The following is an 18419-nucleotide window of genomic DNA, read 5'->3' as shown; positions in this document are numbered from 1 at the left end:
ACGGCTTAATTAAAATCTCTAGATTCTGGTGTTTGGGGTAGAACTTCGAGGCATGATCACACTTGTTTTTGTTTTTTTACTTAATGTGCTTCAGCTCAATGATGGTGTTAGTGTGCCGCAAACGTTCTGTGTTAGACTTTTCATCCTTGGTATGGTCTCCCTTAACTTTTTCATGTATGCTGGACTCTGATTTTGCTGTTTTTGTTACTCTGGGCATTTTACCACGGCTAACCAGTGCTAAAGTGCAAGTGCTCCTATACAAAATGTGTACGTAATTGGTTAATCCATGATTGGCATATTTGATTTACTAGTAAAGTACACTAGAGGTGCCCAGGGCCTGTAAACCAAATGCTACTAGTGGGCCTGCAGCATTAGGTGTGCCACCCACCTAAGTAGCTCTGTAATCATGTCTCAGACCTGCCACAGCAGTATGTGTGTGCAGTTTTTAACTGTAAATTCGACTTGCCAAGAGTACCCACTTGCCAGGCCTAAACCTTCCCTTTTCTTACATGTAAGACACCCCTAAGTTAGGCCCTGGGTTGGCCCAAGGGCAGGGTGCAGTGTATGGTTAAGGTAGGACATATAGTAATGTGTTTTATATGTCCTGACAGTGAAATATTGCTAAATTCGTTTTTCACTGTTGCAAGGCCTGTCCCTCTCATAGGTTAACATGGGGGCTACCTTTAAATCTGATTAAAGTGTTGAGCCCCTTTGGGAGCGGATGGACGTGGGGAGTTTGGGGTCTCTGAGCTCACAATTTAAAAATACATCTTTTAGTAAAGTTGATTTTAAGATTGTGTGTTTGTAAATGCCACTTTTAGAAAGTGGGCTTTTTCTTGCCTAAACCATTTCTGTGACTCTGCTTGTTTGTGGATTCCCTGTCTTGGTTAGTTTGACAGTTGGGCTGGTTGCACCTCACACTAGACAGTGACACAAAGGGAGCTGGGGTATAGTCTGCATTTCCTGATGAGCCATCTGTGCTAGGAGGGAGGGGAGGAGTGGTCACTCACTCCTGAAAGGGCTGTGCCTGCTCTCACACAATGTGGCCTCCAATCCCCTGGTGAGTGTCTGGGGCCTGGCTTGGGCAAGGCAGGATTTCACAATCAAGAGACTTTCCTTTGAAGTAGGCCTACTTCAAAGGAGAAAATGGGTATAGGAAGCAAACCCAAAATCACAGACTTGAGAAAACATCTGGAAACCAAGAGGAACCTCTGCCTGGAGAAGAGCTGAGGAAGAAGAGCTGCCCTGCCTGTGACTGTGCTTTGTGGAGCTATCCTGCAGTTTGTGCTTCTGCCAGAGTAAGAGGGCAAAGACTGGACTTTGTGTGTCTTCCATCTTGTGAAGATCTCCAAGGGCTTGATTTAGAGCTTGCCTCCTGTTGTTTGAAGTCACAGGGACAGCAAAGACTTCTCTCTGCTAGCACCTGGAGTCTCTGGAGAGACTCCTACCCTCCCAAGTGGTGCCCATCCAGTTCCTGGGACCCTGAAAGGAGAAGCTGGCAGCCTAAGAGGAAGAAATCATGCACAGAACGCTGTGCGGGGAAAAGATCGCCACAACTCTGATCTGCGGCTGAAAATTTGATGCGCTGCTAGCTTTGTGGCTGAAAATCGACGCTCGCCTGCAACGCAACTGAAGAATCAACGCACAGAGCTGGAGAAACAATGCACAGCATGGCTGATGCACAGCATCGCTGATGGAGGCTGGTAAGATCGCAGCACGCGCTGCGTGATTTTCGGATCATCGTGCGGCTGGATTTCTGATGCAAGTACCGCTAGGCGTGTAAAAACCACGCAAGGCCTGCCCGGACCTGAGAGTGCTGACTGGATCGACACATCGCTCTCCTGCATAGAGGTGAAACGACACACCCGACAAAAGGAGAAACAACACAAGGTCTCACTCATGAGTGAAACTGACGCCTCGCAAGCCCTTTTTGACGTACACTCGCCTGTTTGGGGTTATTTGTGACGCACCTAAGGTACATTTTCACACTAACCTTGTTTGTGTGTATATAAAATTTAATAAACTCTTTTTACATACTTATTGATAACTTGACTTGTGTATTGTGTGTTTTTGTTGTTTTGGTCTTGTTTTTGTTTAGATAAATATTCTCTATTTTTCTAAACCTGTGTTGTCATTTTGTAGTGTTTTCATTCAGTTACTGTGTGTGTTAGTATAAATACTTTACAACTAGCACTCTGAAGTTAAGCCTACTGCTCGTGCCAAGCTACCAAGTGGGTAAGCAGGAGTTAGCTGAGGGTGATTCTCTTTTCCCTGACTAGAGTGAGGGTCCTTGCTTGGACAGGGGGTAACCTGACTGCCAACCAAAGACCCCATTTCTAACATTGGTGATCAGCGGTTGGGATTGGACTTGTATTTGTACTTGACATACAGTAATTAAGTGTACACTACTGTTTTGAGTGCCAAACACTACGTGACCACATACTGCTTGTCTTGTGATCTTTGATGTTTTTCTCTTTCGCTTGGATTTTTCCCTACATCCATTTTTGTGGTAAACTTTGACTTCTGAATTTCATTTGGGAACTTGTTTCTGCCGTTTGGAACTTTGCACTTTTGTTGACTTCATCATGTCCCAATCTGGAGATGCATCAGTTGGAGCTGCTTTTGACCTGGAGAAATTGGATAGCTATACCAAGGCTCAGTTAAAGCAGTTCTGTAAAAGTTTTGACTGTCCCATTAAGAGCTCATCCAAGATGGAGGAGCTGCAAAAGGCGCTGAGGGCCTGGGTGACAGCCAAGAGCACTGAAGGGCACACAGAGGAGGATGAGGATGAGGAAGGGCATTCCATACACAATGGTATTTTGGGTGGGCCTGTTATACCCAGGGAGAGGGTCTCCAGGGCAGGTAGCAGTGTCTCACCTAAGGGTCTGACCCCTGAAGAATTACAGGACAGACAGGCAGTGAGAGAGTACCAGATGGAGTTGGAGAAAATGAGGATGGCCATTGGAGAGAAAAAGTTGTTGTTGGCTCATGAGCTCAGTTTGAGGGAGCTGGATCAGAGGAGCCAGTCTAGTAGGGATGGTGGCAGCCACATCAACGTGCAGCCTGAAAGGAGGGTACACATTCCTAAAGATCTTGTGAAGGATTATAAAAGGGAGGACGGCATATACTTGTAGTTTAAGGGGTATGAGTCTGCTCTCCATATGAATACATTGATAAAGTGCTTTTGTGGTCTCTCCCTTAAACATGGTAAAATTGGCCTATACCTGATTGGCTCATCTAGTTTATTTCTAAGTCCCAAGTATATTGTACTAAATGTACCCAGGGCTCGTACTCTATATTAAATCCTACCAGTTGCCCTGCAGAGTTGCATATAGCCGGGTCCAAATGGAGGTGACATGATGTGCAAAATAACGGACTGGGAAAAGGCCCTGAGTAATTATGAGTGGCGAAGATGAATAGTAGTATTCAATCTATCACTTTTTGGTATACTTTAGCGTGTTGGCTTAAGTGGTATGGGAATGCCCGGTTGTGGGTCCAGTGCACACTGTGTTACTGGAACCAAGCTATGCTTGGCTGATGAGCCCTAACTAGGCTGAAACGGCTCCTAGGTTGCTTGCGTTTCAGTTCGGGAAGGACCTGGCTTGGCAGTCTGGACTGGAGTGTTCCCACTGGAGCAGGGTCAAGAGTGAATTGCATATTTCTGGGTCCAAACTGAAGTGGCATGGTATGCAACATAAAAATGGACTGAGAAGCAGCCCAAGTAATTACCAGTGTCTGAGAATAATTCAAGCATTCCATGCATCATATTTTATATACTTTACTACAGGGCCTGCAGCACTCACTGTGCTACCCGTTAAAAGGCACTTTAAAACATGCACAGGCGTGCTATTGCAGCCTGCAGTATAGTTTTAAACTGTCGACCTGGTCAAATTAATTTTTTGTTTGGCCTAAACCTTCCTTTTTATTACATATGTTACCCCTAAAGTAGGCCCTAAAATCCCACAAGCCAGGGTGCATGGTATATTAAGTATTTTGGATGTAGGTTTATGTTTTACATGCCCTAGTAGTGAAAAACTCCTAAAGCTGATATTGACTACCTTTCTCTCCCACTGACTAAAACTGTTACCCTACTACATTTAATAAGTGCTTACTTTGTAAGTTGAGCAAATAAATAATATTATGTTTAGACTCAAATGAATTACAATATAAAATACTCTTTATTGGTAAAGACTGATCATTTTAAGTCACAATTCTGAAAATAAAATTTTGAGAAAGTTGTAATTTCTTGTCCTAACCATTTTTATCTTCTGCCAGTTTCCTGGAACACATCACTATGAATGACTCTGCTGTTAGGATTGTATATTCCTCCTGAGCAGTGACTCAAAGGGGACTAGATCTAGGCTGGAATGGCCATCCTAGCAAGGACATCCTGCCCTGCCCCACTTGCACTTCAAATTGTTTACCTTTAGCACACACACACCATCCTCTTGTCACCCCAGACTTCTTGGGGCCTTGATCTAGGGAGGGAATACCTTTTCAGAACCAGCTTCTGAAGTAGGACAGGTCACCCCCCCCCCTACTCAAAAGCTTGCACCAGGTATAGATATTGGACCCTGGGAAGAACTCATCAGTACACTCCTCCCTCGAACTGTGGAAGATTCAGAAGCACTGCCCTGCTTCCCAAACAACTGTGCTGGTGCTTGAAAAACTGCCTTGATGCTTGAAGGAAAACTGGACCAGCTGCTTGAACCCAAGATGCCAGAGTGACTCCAAGGGCTAGGTGGCTGACCACCTGTGTGAGCTACAGGGACATAACAAGATCCTAAGGCATTGAATCCTGTTGCTACCCTCTGCTGGAGTGCGTCCTAACCCTCCAAATGGTACCCCAAGGCCCTGGACCCTTGGAGGTGGTGTTGATGGTACTTCTCCAGCCTAACCCTAAAGGCTGGGACTTAAAAGAATGTTTCAACTGAGACTTCTGGGGAAGTGAGGGAAGACCGGGAACTACCTGCCAGCTAATCCGACCAAAGAGCATTGCCAGTCAGCCTGACTATGCTGTAGCCACTTTCTTCTCTGCACCAGAAAATCCTGTTCTGCTGGACCTCATGGCAAAGGTATCCGGCCTCGTGGAACCCTCTTTGTCTACTGCCTGGAACTTCTTCCTGCTTGAGGAATATGATTTACAAAAAGTTGTCTACCTCGAAAGGTAGAAATCTTTACTGGGCTTACTGACTGCCTGCCCTTGGACAAAAACTTACCTCATCGGCCTGAAAATCTAGCCTTTTCTGCTCAGAATTCTTCCTGCCATCATCAACAGGTTCATTGAGATTTTGTCCAGCAGCTCCCTGGTGTCAGCCACTAATCCTTCTCAGACACAGCCTGCTGCCTCGCTCCGTTGATTTTGACCTTCTCCAAGACATTTTGACTGAACTTTTTCGAAGTCCAATGGTAAGCTGTAACTGGCCCAATCAATCCCCGTGTGCCACCTGCTCTCCATCGCAGCCAGCCTTAACTTTAAACTTTGACTTGGTCTTGTGTGACCAGATACCCCGGTTGGCTCTTTGATCATCTAGGCACTAGATTGCACTAAAAGAAGTGAAAAATCAGAACTCCGGTTCTAATGATTAGATTTTGTCATTTTGGTGTCATTTTAGTTGTACAAATTTCTGTTTTATCGGTTTGTGAGTTTTCTTGTGTTGTGTTTTCACCTTAGTACTCTATATGCTGCATAAATACTTTACACATTACCCCTAAGTTACGCATGACTGCTTTTTTGCCTATCTACCAGAGTTTTAAGCCCATGTTAATTTAGTGACGTTTGTGATTCACCCTGACAAGGATTGTGGTGGTTGCCTCAATGGGTATACTACCCACACCCCCTCAGCCAGAAACCCAGTATCTTACAGAAACTATCATGACTGATGTGGGATATTGGGCCATTGTTTCTTATACCTTGAAAAAATATCAAACTAACAAGTGGACAATCATGTTTGTTGTACATTTTTAAAATAATTATTGGAGAAACTTACAAATAAAAAAAAGTTCAAACTTTCACTACATTGTGCCAGTTTTATGTTGTACATTGTTTTATTAATGTAATCCTGTAAACCCTTAAGTGCAAGGATTCCTTAGAAGGAACTCTACTAACTCTATAATACATAGGATAAGGGGCCTTACCCACAGCAAAGGCATGCACAAGCGCACTCTTAAACAAGCATCTTCATTTCAATTAGACATAGAGTAGAATCCCTGGGTCAATGGGCTATGTTTTTTAACTAAAAATCCTGCCAGTATGGTTTTGCAATCACTGGATATCTGCTCTGGTATAAACCAAATTCTGATATGATTGTGTTGATTATGGGAATCTCCAGGGCACAGGATCTGGCCTTTTCCTGCTTAAAGTGGCTTTGTCTTGCTGTTTTCTGTAGATTTAATGCATCTGATAAAGGTATTGAAAATATCCTCCTATCCTGAGGATTTATAGAAAACCTACTTGGAAATGTTTCCCTGGATTTAGCACAAACACTGCTTTTGAGTGTCAGGGTTGATGAATTCTGATAAATTCCCATTACCTAATTTGTCACATGACTGTCTATCTTTGTGAGCTTTGACCATGTCTGGTAATAATCACTAGGGCAAACACTCAAACTGGGCACATGCCATTAATCAATTTTAAATGCAGAGTATATCTAGTGGTTCAAGCTCATTCATGCATAGTAGTTCAGTTTTTGATGTATTTTGCTGGTGCCACAGTATCCATCTGCTCCTTGATGTACTCAGACACATGTATATAATTTTTGGTTTTAGCCTGGCATCTCACTGCTGGAATAAAGTCACACACATTGCATCTTGCTAAGATTGGTGGATTTGAATTAAGTACTAAAGAGATATACTTTTGGGGTGATTCTGACCTGAGATTGCAGTGTCAAGAAGTAAATAAAATAATATGAGTATAATGTAAATGTTCAATGGACTTTAACATGAATATGCTGACATCACTGTTGTAGTGGATGATAGTCAATCGCTCAAATGACTTCAGAGTTCCTTCCTTTAGTAACTAGTTGGATGGTGTCAGCAAATATTCTTTGGAGCTGCTGATTGTGGCATAAGGTCTGACCTGTGCACACAAACATTCAGCATAATAACACCATTACTGTCATACAGTAGGACAAAGTGCAGACATTGTAAATCTTTGTTAAAATGCCACTTAATTTGTCAGCGGCTAAGGACATGTTGCTTTTTACCTAGCCACTGCCACAGTTCAGTATTAATGCCCAGCTGATTTATTATGTACACTTATTTTTATAGAGAAAATTGTTTTTCAAGTATTTGCTAATTTTCTTGTTTAATGGCAAACACAAGTATGAAAACACAATATATCACGGATATTTGTATAACTTGGTTCTTACACTAGTAGTAAAAATGTCTTGAAATGTTAAAACCATTGTAGCAAAGTCAACTTCTCCCTCATCCAAGGTATTGTGCCTGACTGGCTCAAAAATGGGCTGTCAGTCATTATTGAGAAATCCAATCCCAGCAACTTCTGTCTGATTTCCTGCCATCCTTCCTTTCAAAAGTGCAGGTAAATTGTGTTGTAAGACATCTAAACAAATACATAAGAGAAAACAACCTCCTGGATGACCAACAGTCAGGTTTTGGCTTTGGCTGCAGCACTGAGAGCATGATGCAACAAGCAGTGGATGCTGTTCTCTGCATCAAGAACAATGGAGAATCTGGTCTCTTCATACTCCTACACACATACAGTTTCCCATCCCCTTTTTTAAGACTTTTAAAAGATTCGATGGGACTCAAAGGCACAGTCCTGACCAGGTTTAAGCCCATCTCACAAACCACTCACAGCAAGTAAAGGTCTCCCTCTCCCTCTCCCTTCTCCTCCTCTCCTCCTCTTCTCCTCTTCTCCTCTTCTCCTCTTCTCCTCCTCTTCTCTTCTCCTCCTCTTCTCTTCTCCTCCTCTTCTCTTCTCCTCCTCTTCTCCTCTTCTCCTCTTCTCCTCTTCTCCTCTTCTCCTCTTCTCCTCCTCTCCTCCTCTCCTCCTCTCCTCTTCTCCTCTCCTCCTCTCCTCTTCTCCTCTCCTCCTCTTCTCCTCTCCTCCTCTTCTCCTCTCCTCCTCCTCTTCTCCTCCTCCTCTTCTCCTCCTCTCCTCCTCCTCTTCTCCTCCTCTTGGTCATGGAGTACCCCAAGGCTACCTCTATTCCTCTTTACTATTAAGTCTGTATGTGGAACCCTTATACCTCCTCTTGGGAAATTCTAAAATGTATCTACAAGATGACTCTCAGCTGTTCTTGAAAGTCTCCTCTATGGAGGATTGAGCATCCCTTTAAAAAAACTGATAGTGGTCTTCAATCCTGGAAGTCCCTCAAGCACCTCAGATTGCACACACAAAAAACTGATTTTGTCTACTCTTTTGCGGCACTGCACCCCCAACTGTGTAATCCTGGTTAGACTCCTCAAACCTACTTTACTGCAAAACATCAGTTGTAAAAAATGTGGAATCCATGGGCTTTGCACTCTACAAGATCAAATTCACACGATTCGGGTGGTAAGGTTGCCTGACTTCAAATTAGACTCTTTTGGGAGGGGCGAAGAACATAATTCCTGCAGATTATTTTGAAAATTCTGTTCAGTCAGTAGTCCTCTATAAATAGGACTGTGGCAACTCGCTACTAACTGGTACTCCCATAGTGTATCTAGCCACTTTGAAGGCTACCCTCATTTCTGCAGCATACTTAATCACAATCACTAGAAGACCAGAGCTCATATCTCCTGTTCTGACCACACTCAACTGGCTCCCTATTTAGGGCAGAAGCACATACAGGTTGGTTTACATAATCCCCAAGGCTTTGCTAAATAGATGACCCTCAAACTTCGCTCTGGAAGACCCTCCTCATTAAAGTGCAAACTTTATAACTGGAAATGCCAGCCTAAAATTATTTTTTTATTAAAAAACAGAAATCTGAAACAATTCTTCTTTGGCAAAGTTCCCAGAAGTTTGGAACACCTTCCCATCACCTAGTACAGTAGTTCCAAACCTTTTGACTTCTGTGTACCTCTATTTTCTCATTATTGGAACCCAGGGACCTCCGTTGAATCATAATTGGAACCTAGGACCCCATGCTGAGTCACCATTGGAAGGTGGTGACCCTAGCCTATACATTGTCGATGATTTGAACTGCAAAGCAATATATAGAAAATACAGAAGCAAGCATTCATCAAACACATACACAAATGACAACACATTTTATTTAATTTGCAAACTAATATAAATGTTTAGAAAATAATCGTAACAGGAAGGTTCTAGCATTTCTAAGTTCAATCGAAGCCACTCACTTTCCATGCTATATTCTTTGAATCACCTGCACTGTTCCCACAAACCAATCTGAGGATATTAATTTAAATTTTAGCCTCCAATTCAAATTCCTTGAAATTTACAGTATGTTTTAAAAATTTTACATTTTGACATTTTATTTATATACACTTTATAAATCTGTTAATATTATTTAATTTTCTAAGCAGTTGTAGACCCCTGAGGCGGCTTCGTGGAACCCCAGGGGTCCTTGGACCACAGGTTGGGAACCACTGACCAAGTATATGGACGAACCCCTCTTGTGAGTCTTTCAAAACCGACCTAAAAATCCTTTTTCAACATTATCTTGCATTATAAGGAATGCTTGCCCACTAATCAGTCACTTGTGAGTACCTGCACCACTTATGTATGGGTGTGCAAAATTTGAGCAATTATGTGAAATTGAAGGTGAAATTACACATAATTATGCAAGTGCAAATCCAGTATTACAAGCTAACAATATAGCATGAAAAACTAAAGTGCTGCAAACAACCACATTGTTCTGGCACTGTAAGTAAGTAAGGTGATGTTGTGGTGGAATTTTGTGTAACAGTTATACAAAATATGCTTACATAATTTAAATTGCCCAGACCCGCCCCCCCGCACCCCCCCTCCAGCCTACTTGTATCCTCTTCTGGAAGTCTAATGCTTTTCCTATCTGTTTTTCAATAGACTAGTTGTCGTGAAATTATTATGCACATTGAGTAGGTTTTATTGCTATTTTCAGAGCTTTAAATCCCCAAAGGGACTGCTCTGCGTTATCTGTCACAATGTCCACTTCAAGAGACTAGTACTAGCGCATAGAGAATTTTATCAGTCTGCAGAGGTGGTTCCTCCTTAAGAATGGAGGAGCGTTGCCCCACCTGCTGCGAGCGAGGCAGGCAAACACAAATAAATAAAAGGGCATAGTAATGTCATTTTATTTGCCACCAGCTCGCACTGTTCACAGCGTGAGCATGAGGGCATGGGGTGGGGCTGAATCCTGCAATTGCAGGGGGACCGATGCCCCTTTCAGCTCACATTTCAGGTTGGCTGACTGTCTAGCTACGGCCAGCCCAAAATGGGCACTGCAGACCCAGCAATCCCAGGGCTGTCCAACAGCCGGGGGATTGCTGGCACAGCCCCCAGCCTCAAAATGAGCCCTGGGTTAGCCTGCTACCACCAATTCTGGAGCTGCTCTTATGCTGAAAGCAGCATACAAGCAGCTCCAGGATTGGTTGGATTTGTGTTCCACTAAGCAGGAAGGAAGTCCTTCTATTCCTGCTCATACGCGCTGGGGGAGAAGTGCTGCATCAGGGGGCCTGTGGGGGAGCATGGAGGGTGCAAATGTGGGGAGTATGGCACCATCGCGCCCCACCACATATTAGTACTGCAGGCTGCCACTGCTAGTCTGGCCCTAGCTATCTGGGTAATAGAGTAGCACATTATCTTTGAACCAGAAATCTGAGATCTTCTGATGCTTTGTTGGCAGTAGCACCACTGCAATGCTCCACCAGAAACTAAAAGAAAGAAATGGCGTGAATGCTTTTTTTTTTTTTTTTTTTTTGGCATTGGCCCCTTCAAGCTGGAATGCTCTTCCTTTGTAGCTGAGGGTCACCAAAGACGAAGGTTCCTTCGAACGTAGCCTCAAAACATGGCTGTTCACACGCACTTTCTGAAATGTTTTCTTCTGATCAGTGGGTACCAATTTGCTTGTGCCAAGACACTCTTTTGAGAAGCCTTAGGGTTTATAAAAAACCCACTAACATAACATTTAAAACTAGGCCTGGGCTGAACTCGAGATTCCATGGAATTCCGTGTATGGGTAAAAAAAATAGGTACATTGCACTATGATTTAGCTCCAGGAGCTTGTTCTGCACTAAACAATCCGCATGAGCAGCACCACGTGGCGCTCTAGAGGTCATGCTTTTCGAGTTGATTTTGCAACTGCTCTAGTAGATTTTCTACATGAGCAGCAGGTTTCTGACCACGAGCAGTCGCAACCACTTCAAATGGAGAAATCTCACTGTGCGCCCTCCTAGTGACCTATAATCACAAAAGGGGAAACAAAATCTTGCTTGCCAAGTTACTATTTGGGAGAGAGTGACCAGACCAACACGCGTTCTTATGTGTGTAAAAGGCCGCTTTTTTGGAACAGGTGCCCTAAGCCTACCCCGCCTGGCCTTTGCCGTACAAAACTAAAACCTCACTAGACATCAATCACCTGACCCCGCCCCTCCCCTAACCCGGTCCCTCCCCCCTTTCTTCTCGTCCTGTCTCCTCCATCCTCTTGTCTCCTTTCTTTCCCTGTCCCATCCGCTTCTTGAACCTGTCCTCTAATGATCAGTCCCCTGCCTGTCCCTGTCTACTTAATACTCCTTCCCGTCCTAATACCTGACATGCCCTGCCAAATCCGTCCTCCACCCGAGTTTTAACTAGCTGCCCTGCAGCTGTCTCCGCCTCAGCCCGCACCTGTCCAAAGCGACAAACTCAAAGAAGAAGAGGCACCCGCTCCAACAAGACAGCCTGATATCATGAAGGGGGGGGGTGGGCGGGAAATTAACCAGAGGAGCCCAGACTACCGTCCCAGCCACCAGGTCACCTTTACAAAATGGTGGCTGGGGACACAAAATGTCCGTATAAATAATCCCCCCGCCCCTCCCTTAACTGGCACCCCGGATGCCCAACCGCGTCGCGGGTCGTGCCACCTCCCCCAAAAAACCCCGGGGGGGAATTCCTCCTGTCTTGTCCTCCCCCCCCCGAGGCCCCATTGGGAGAGAGTGACCAGACCAACACGCGTTCTTATGTGTGTAAAAGGCCGCTTTATTGGAACAGGTGCCCTAAGCCTACCCCGCCTGGCCTTTGCTGTACAAAACTAAAACCTCACTAGACATCAATCACCTGACCCCGCCCCTCCCCCTCCCCTAACCCGGTCCCTCCCCCCTTTCTTCTCGTCCTGTCTCCTCCATCCTCTTGTCTCCTTTCTTTCCCTGTCCCATCCGCTTCTTGAACCTGTCCTCTAATGATCAGTCCCCTGCCTGTCCCCGTCTACTTAATACTCCTTCCCGTCCTAATACCTGACATGCCCTGCCAAATCCGTCCTCCACCCCAGTTTTAACTAGCTGCCCTGCAGCTGTCTCCGCCACCAGAAAAGGCCCCCGACTTTTCTGCCCCCCCACCCCCCAGGGCTCCTTGAACAACTTCGTCAACTGCTCTTTTATCTGCAAAAGGTACAATTCCATCTCTATAAACGTTAAGTGCACTCCATCATCCCTAAAGAACTCGGCATCTTCAAATTTCAAATCTAAGTGTTCCAAAAATGTTATTCCACGCCCGACGCAAAAACCCTTCATCTCTTTATTCAGCTTCCGCCTGGCTCTCTCAATCGCTCCGGGCTTCCTCGCCCCCCTCCAAACCCGACGCGGAACAAATGCTGTCAAAACTATGTGGGAACCCTTCCACTGCTCTGACACCACCTGTAAGTCTCCCTTCATCCTTTTCAATAAGTTGAGTCCTGTTGTTCGCACCAAATCATTCTCTCCTAGATGAATAAGCAACACATCCGGACAATGTGCCCTGCCCTTTACCATTTGCAGCCTTGGTAACAGCTCCTCCCACAACATGCCCCCTTTTCCTATCCACCTAATCCTGAACCGCGCCGAATCTAGCCCCAAGTTGTCTCCCATTGATGATCTCCGCGCCTGCCGCTGCGCCCACTTTATAAATGAGTGTCCAATGACCCATATTTCCAGGTACTCCGTGTCTGGCCCCAGGACCACACCTGAAAAAGAGAAAACAAGCATGAAAGTATTCGCCAAGCATGTTAAAACTTTCCATCCCCTCCCCGCACATAGCGCCTAAAACAATCCGATTTCCACCGTCCCAGGGCCATCAACTCCTCTCTGTTCCATCCCTTATTCCCTGCCTCTGTGGCCACCCCAATTCTAAAGGAGTGAGTGCCGAAATCCCTTGGCTCCAGGCCGATCCTAGTCAGTCCCTTTCTCAAAACTGCCAGAAGTTGGGCTGTGGAAACCCACCTACCATCCGCATGACAGAAAACCGGGCCCTCTAACGATAAAGCCCTCTCTCTCAGGGGAACCCCCAGCCCGACCGGACAAACAAATCTAATTGGATAAGGCCTAAGGTATATCATAGCCCCTGCCCCTTTTTGATCCGTCTTCGAATGCCGGACTCGCAACACCAGACTGTCTTGCTTTCTCTGCACGTCATTCCACCTGATCCCCTCTCTGTCTCGTAACCCCAGCAACTCAGACACCCGAAAGGCCCCAAAAAACAGCCACACCATCAATGTCCTGAACGTTAGTGCCTCATAAGCATCATAACATATGTCCCCCAAGACCTGAAGCAATAATTTCAAAATTGCCATAGATATTGGTCGCCTGACACGTCCCGTCGCCCCCAATGACTTCTCCCAACCCTGTAAGATCCTTAAACCCAGTTCTCCCGCCGAGGGGGGGTAACCCCATAATAGCTTCCCCATAAAACCGATCGCCGACAACTTACCGGAAATCGTCACCCTGGTCTGCCCTTTACCAATCAACTCCATAATAAATTGAACCACATCCTCAACAATGTCCTCTTGCCTTGCCCGACGACGAGCCCCTGATTGTAAGAACTCACTCCAAGCTTTTGCATATGCTCGCCGTGTAGACGGAGCCAAGGAGTTCAAAACCAGCTGTAACATCCGCGCTCGCCTACTTTCCAAAGCACTTCCGGCATGCGTATTCTTCTCAGCGCGACGCCCGTGGTTAATCCATGGAAACGCTGCCACTGCGAACGATACAAAGCATCCGCTATGTCATTATTCGCCCCCGGCACATGGCGCGCTCTAAAATATATGTTGTGACGCAAGCACTGAAGGACGAATACACGCAGCAACTGCAAGACCCCCGCTTCGCGCGCTGATTGACGGTTCACCATCTGCACCACTGCCATGTTGTCAACCCGGAAAAGCACCCACGAATGACGAAGTTCCACACCCCATAGCCAAACCGCCACTATCAGCGGAAAGAGCTCCAGAAACACAATACTGCGGCCCCCATGCTTCCACTCGATGGGCCATTCCTCCGCACACCATTGTCCATCCCAATACACACCAAAACCATAAGCTCCTGACGCATCTGAGAACAACTGCACGTCCCAGTCGCAACTCCTCCACACCTTCAACGGTATGCCGTTAAAAAATTCCAAAAACTTTGCCCACATCCGCAAATCCTCACGCACCCCCACCTTCAACCGCACATGGTGATGTGGAAGTGCGTGCCCTGAAAGTGCTAATGAAAGTCGTCTGCAAAATGTTCGGCCCGCGCGCACCACCCTACACGCAAAGTTTAAGTGCCCCAACAGCACTTGCACCTCTTTCACCGTCACCTTATTCTTGGCCACCATTTCCCGAATCCGCTCCACCATGTCTGCTTTTTTGTCAGCCGGCAATCTGACCATGCCTTCCACCGTGTCCAGCTCCATACCCAAAAACGACAGTGCCGTGGTGGGCCCAACTGTCTTTTCGGGAGCCAGGGGCACTCCCAGGTCTCCCATTATTCTCACAAAGCCGCTCAGCACCGCCGCACAAAGCGTGCTGTCCGCCGGCGCAGCAAAGAAAAAATCATCCAAATAATGTGTCACCCATTGGTGACCCGTAATCCTCTGAAAAATCCATTGGAGAGCCGTACTAAAATGCTCAAACAGCGCGCACGAGCTGGAGCAACCCATGGGCAAAGCCTTGTCCACATACCAATTGCCCCGAAATTGGATGCCCAACAACCCAAAATCGTCAGGGTGAACCGGGAGCAATCTAAAGGCTGACTTCACATCCGTCTTCGCCATCAGGGCACCCGAGCCCAACTGTTCAATCATCTCAACTGCCACATCCACGGACGCATAAGACACCCTGGTAAACTCCTCTGGAATAAAATCGTTCACCGATGATCCTTCAGGCCATGATAAATGGTGGATAAGCCGAAACTGCCCTTTTTCTTTTTTGGGCACCACCCCAATAGGGGACACAATGAAATTCTCCAATGGCCAAACCGGGAAGGGACCCGCCATGCGACCCTCGCGCACCTCCTTGTCCAGCTTGTCTTACACCAACCCCTCTTTGCCGTGAACCGATTTCAAATTTTCCGCCCAACGCCGCTCCCGTGGACCGCGATAACCCAGCCAAAACCCGACCCGAAAACCCCTCACCAAGAGACGCGCTTCCGTCGGCTTATCATAACCCACCAGATACTTCTCCAATCAATCCACTTTAACCGGCGTACGAGCCCTTACTCGCCACCCCTTGTCGTTGTCGCTGTCCATCTCGCGCGCCATAGCCGTTGCTCGGGCCTCCACTCTGCGCCCCTCCCGAGGCTGTAGCATTTTGCTGGCTTCCACATAGCGTGACTGGATGTCTCCCCGCACACTTAGAGCATTCGTGCCGGAACTTGCAATACTCTCTGGTGCAAAGTCCCTTATTATAATCCCAGCAAGCTCCCGTTCGACCCGACCCGACGCTGTTGGATCTGTTTGGGTTGGAGCCTCCTGACCCCCACCCCTTGGGTGGGGCGGTCCCGAAAGGGCCGATAAGTTATAGGCAGGCCACTTGCCGTAAAAACAGTCTTGCCAAACTTCGCGGGACCCATGGTATGTTGCCACAGATCCGAATCAATTTCCCCCCACTGCACCTCTGGATCTGCTGACAAACGCGCCTGAAATTCTTCATCGTATTGCCGCCAGGCATAACCACCGTAATTGAGCTGTGCCTTACGTATAATATCCATATATTTAAACAATGCCACCGACCGCTCTGGAAACCGCTCGCAGTAAACACTGGCGAAAATCAAGAAGGCGGCCGTCCAGTTTTCAATGGTTATCAGCACTTTTGGTCTCTTTGAAAGCTCCCACTCTTCCTCCTTGGAGCCTTCTTTTGCCCTGACCTCCCTGTGCAATAATTTGAGAATATCAACGTATCCCCCTTTCCAGATCTTTTCTTTCGTGGCTATTGTTAAGTGCGCCCCCAGCGGCTTCGCCGTACCCATGTAAGGCAGCCTCACCCGCTTCGATACCGGCTCCTTCTCTTTTTCTTTCTTTGCCTTCCCCGCTTTATCCCCGTCAACCAGTTTCTCTTCATCACCAGCAACCACTGCACCACCCATCGTGCTGTCCGTCGACACCCCCGTATCCTGAACATATCTCCCTTTCACCAAGCGTACTGATTCCGCCATCGCTTCCGACGCAACAGACACCATTGAAACCGCCGAACTCTTACCTGGAGACAAAAGCGGGGGCCGCTCCTGAACCTTCCGCTGCTCTCCCAATCTCTCCCGCGCCGCCTTCGACCGACTATTCACCTGCGACACCTGTAACGACTGACGGACAGGGTTAGCCACTCCCCGCCCCCGCCGATCCCACCATTCGCTCTCACTCCCACTAGTGCGCAGCTCCCCCTCTTCGAGGGTCACCTCAGACATCCTGTCCTCATCATCCAATCCTTTCGTCCATCCCTTGACTCCACTTCCCTTACAACGTGCACAGCCCGCAGACTCTCCTCCATGCCGCCCTTGTCTAAACGGGCCCAGACGTTGCTCCTCCCAAGCTGCGGCGTCTGGGGGCGCACCGCCCACACTACCACATAGCCTCGCAGAAGCGTCTGCAGCCCTCCTCCGCTGACCACACCGTCCTGCTGACGCCATCCGGCTAGCCGCCCTGGGGCTATCCTTCTCTTCCTCCCAGGGTGCTAGAGCCGCCCGATGCTCTCCTGGGTCCTCCTCCTCAAAATCTAATGGGCCGTGTTCAAAAAGGTCTGGTGTACCAGGTGCGCCCACCCCTTCAATTAACTGACTCTCCCCTGAACCTGCACCTAGTACCCCTTCCTCATCACTCTCACTGCTACCTTCCTCTTCTCTGGGCCTGTTCCCACCCAGGGGCCCGGTGCCCCGCCTGGGGGCCCATCCCTCACTGCCGTGGAAGGCCCCTCCCCAGCTGACTCCACCTCACTCTCCCCGCTCCGGGCCCCCGCATCCTCCTCACTGCTCCACACGAGCATGGTGGGCCATTTTATGGAAACCGGGACCAAAGGATCCCTCTGCTCCCCAGATTCATCTGCCATCCTTCTGCCCCCTTCCCCCCCACCTGCCGGCAGGAGCAACCGAGCTCCCTCTGCCCCTCCATCGCCTCGCTGGAATGTGCTGGAACCTGGCCCCACCCTGCGGCCACCCAAATGGCTGGGCTGCTCTTTGCCCTTATTTCTTAACCAATTGTGTGTGGCGCCGGGCCGTGCACCGTAACGCCGCACTACCGGGCTGCGCCGAGCCTTTCCGGCGCTCGCGCCCGCCCTCTGTCCCAGACACGCTTCAAGGGAAGCCCTCTGGGCTTCCCTAGCCGAACCGCCCCTCACACGCCCACGACCCGCCCTGCCAGCTCCGGGGCCCGCCTCCCTCCACCCCCGACCCTTGACCGCACCCACCTTCCTCCGAAGGGCCTCGCGGGCGACCATGCCCTAATGCCTCCGGCGCTAATAAGTCCAGGCGGCCTGCTTCACGGAGCAGCGCCAACGCCTGTTGGACTTTGTCCTCCATCGCGACTGGAAAGGTAAACTCCGCACAAACTCCGCGGTACTGGGGCCCACGCTAACGGTCCTCACAATGTAATTTATCCCACCTGACACCGAACCTGCACACCCGTACAAAGCTACACCTATAACCGCTACTCCACCAAAAAATATACCTGCACTATATCTAGCTACCGAAAATACCACTTAATAAAATTAACCAGAGGAGCCCAGACTACCGTCCCAGCCACCAGGTCACCTTTACAAAATGGTGGCTGGGGACACAAAATGTCCGTATAAATAATCCCCCCGCCCCTCCCTTAACTGGCACCCCGGATGCCCAATCGCGTCGCGGGTCGTGCCACCTCCCCCCAAAAACCCCAGGGGGGAATTCCTCCTGTCTCGTCCTCCCCCCCCCGAGGCCCCATTTTGTTCCGTGCGTGAGAAAAAACTCCACCACATGGCGGTTGACGAAATTTGGCTGGAGCTAATGTAGAGTGGACAAAATTCTGCCAATTTCACAGGTGGAGCAGAGTATATAATCACCACTATTTAAAACAAACA

The 18419-nt window shown here is 47.8% G+C and overlaps 1 protein-coding gene across 3 annotated transcripts in view; it reads left to right on the top strand.

Moving 5' to 3' along the window:
- Positions 1-18419, top strand: part of LOC138284127 (lamin-B3-like) — a 225792-nt gene that overhangs the window by 205656 nt on the left and 1717 nt on the right. Inside the window, exon 12 of one of the 3 annotated variants that reach the window (XM_069222569.1) lies at positions 9496-9527. The exons of the other annotated variants lie outside the window; for them this stretch is intronic. The gene's annotated coding sequence lies outside the window, so the exon portion shown is untranslated. Of the gene's footprint in view, positions 1-9495; positions 9528-18419 lie in introns of those variants that run through there. 3 annotated transcript variants of the gene reach the window in all.

Source organism: Pleurodeles waltl, chromosome 3_1 (assembly GCF_031143425.1).
Source record: "Pleurodeles waltl isolate 20211129_DDA chromosome 3_1, aPleWal1.hap1.20221129, whole genome shotgun sequence".
In the NCBI taxonomy this organism is placed as follows: Eukaryota; Metazoa; Chordata; class Amphibia; order Caudata; family Salamandridae; genus Pleurodeles; species Pleurodeles waltl.
This window is presented reverse-complemented; position numbering and strand designations above follow the sequence as displayed.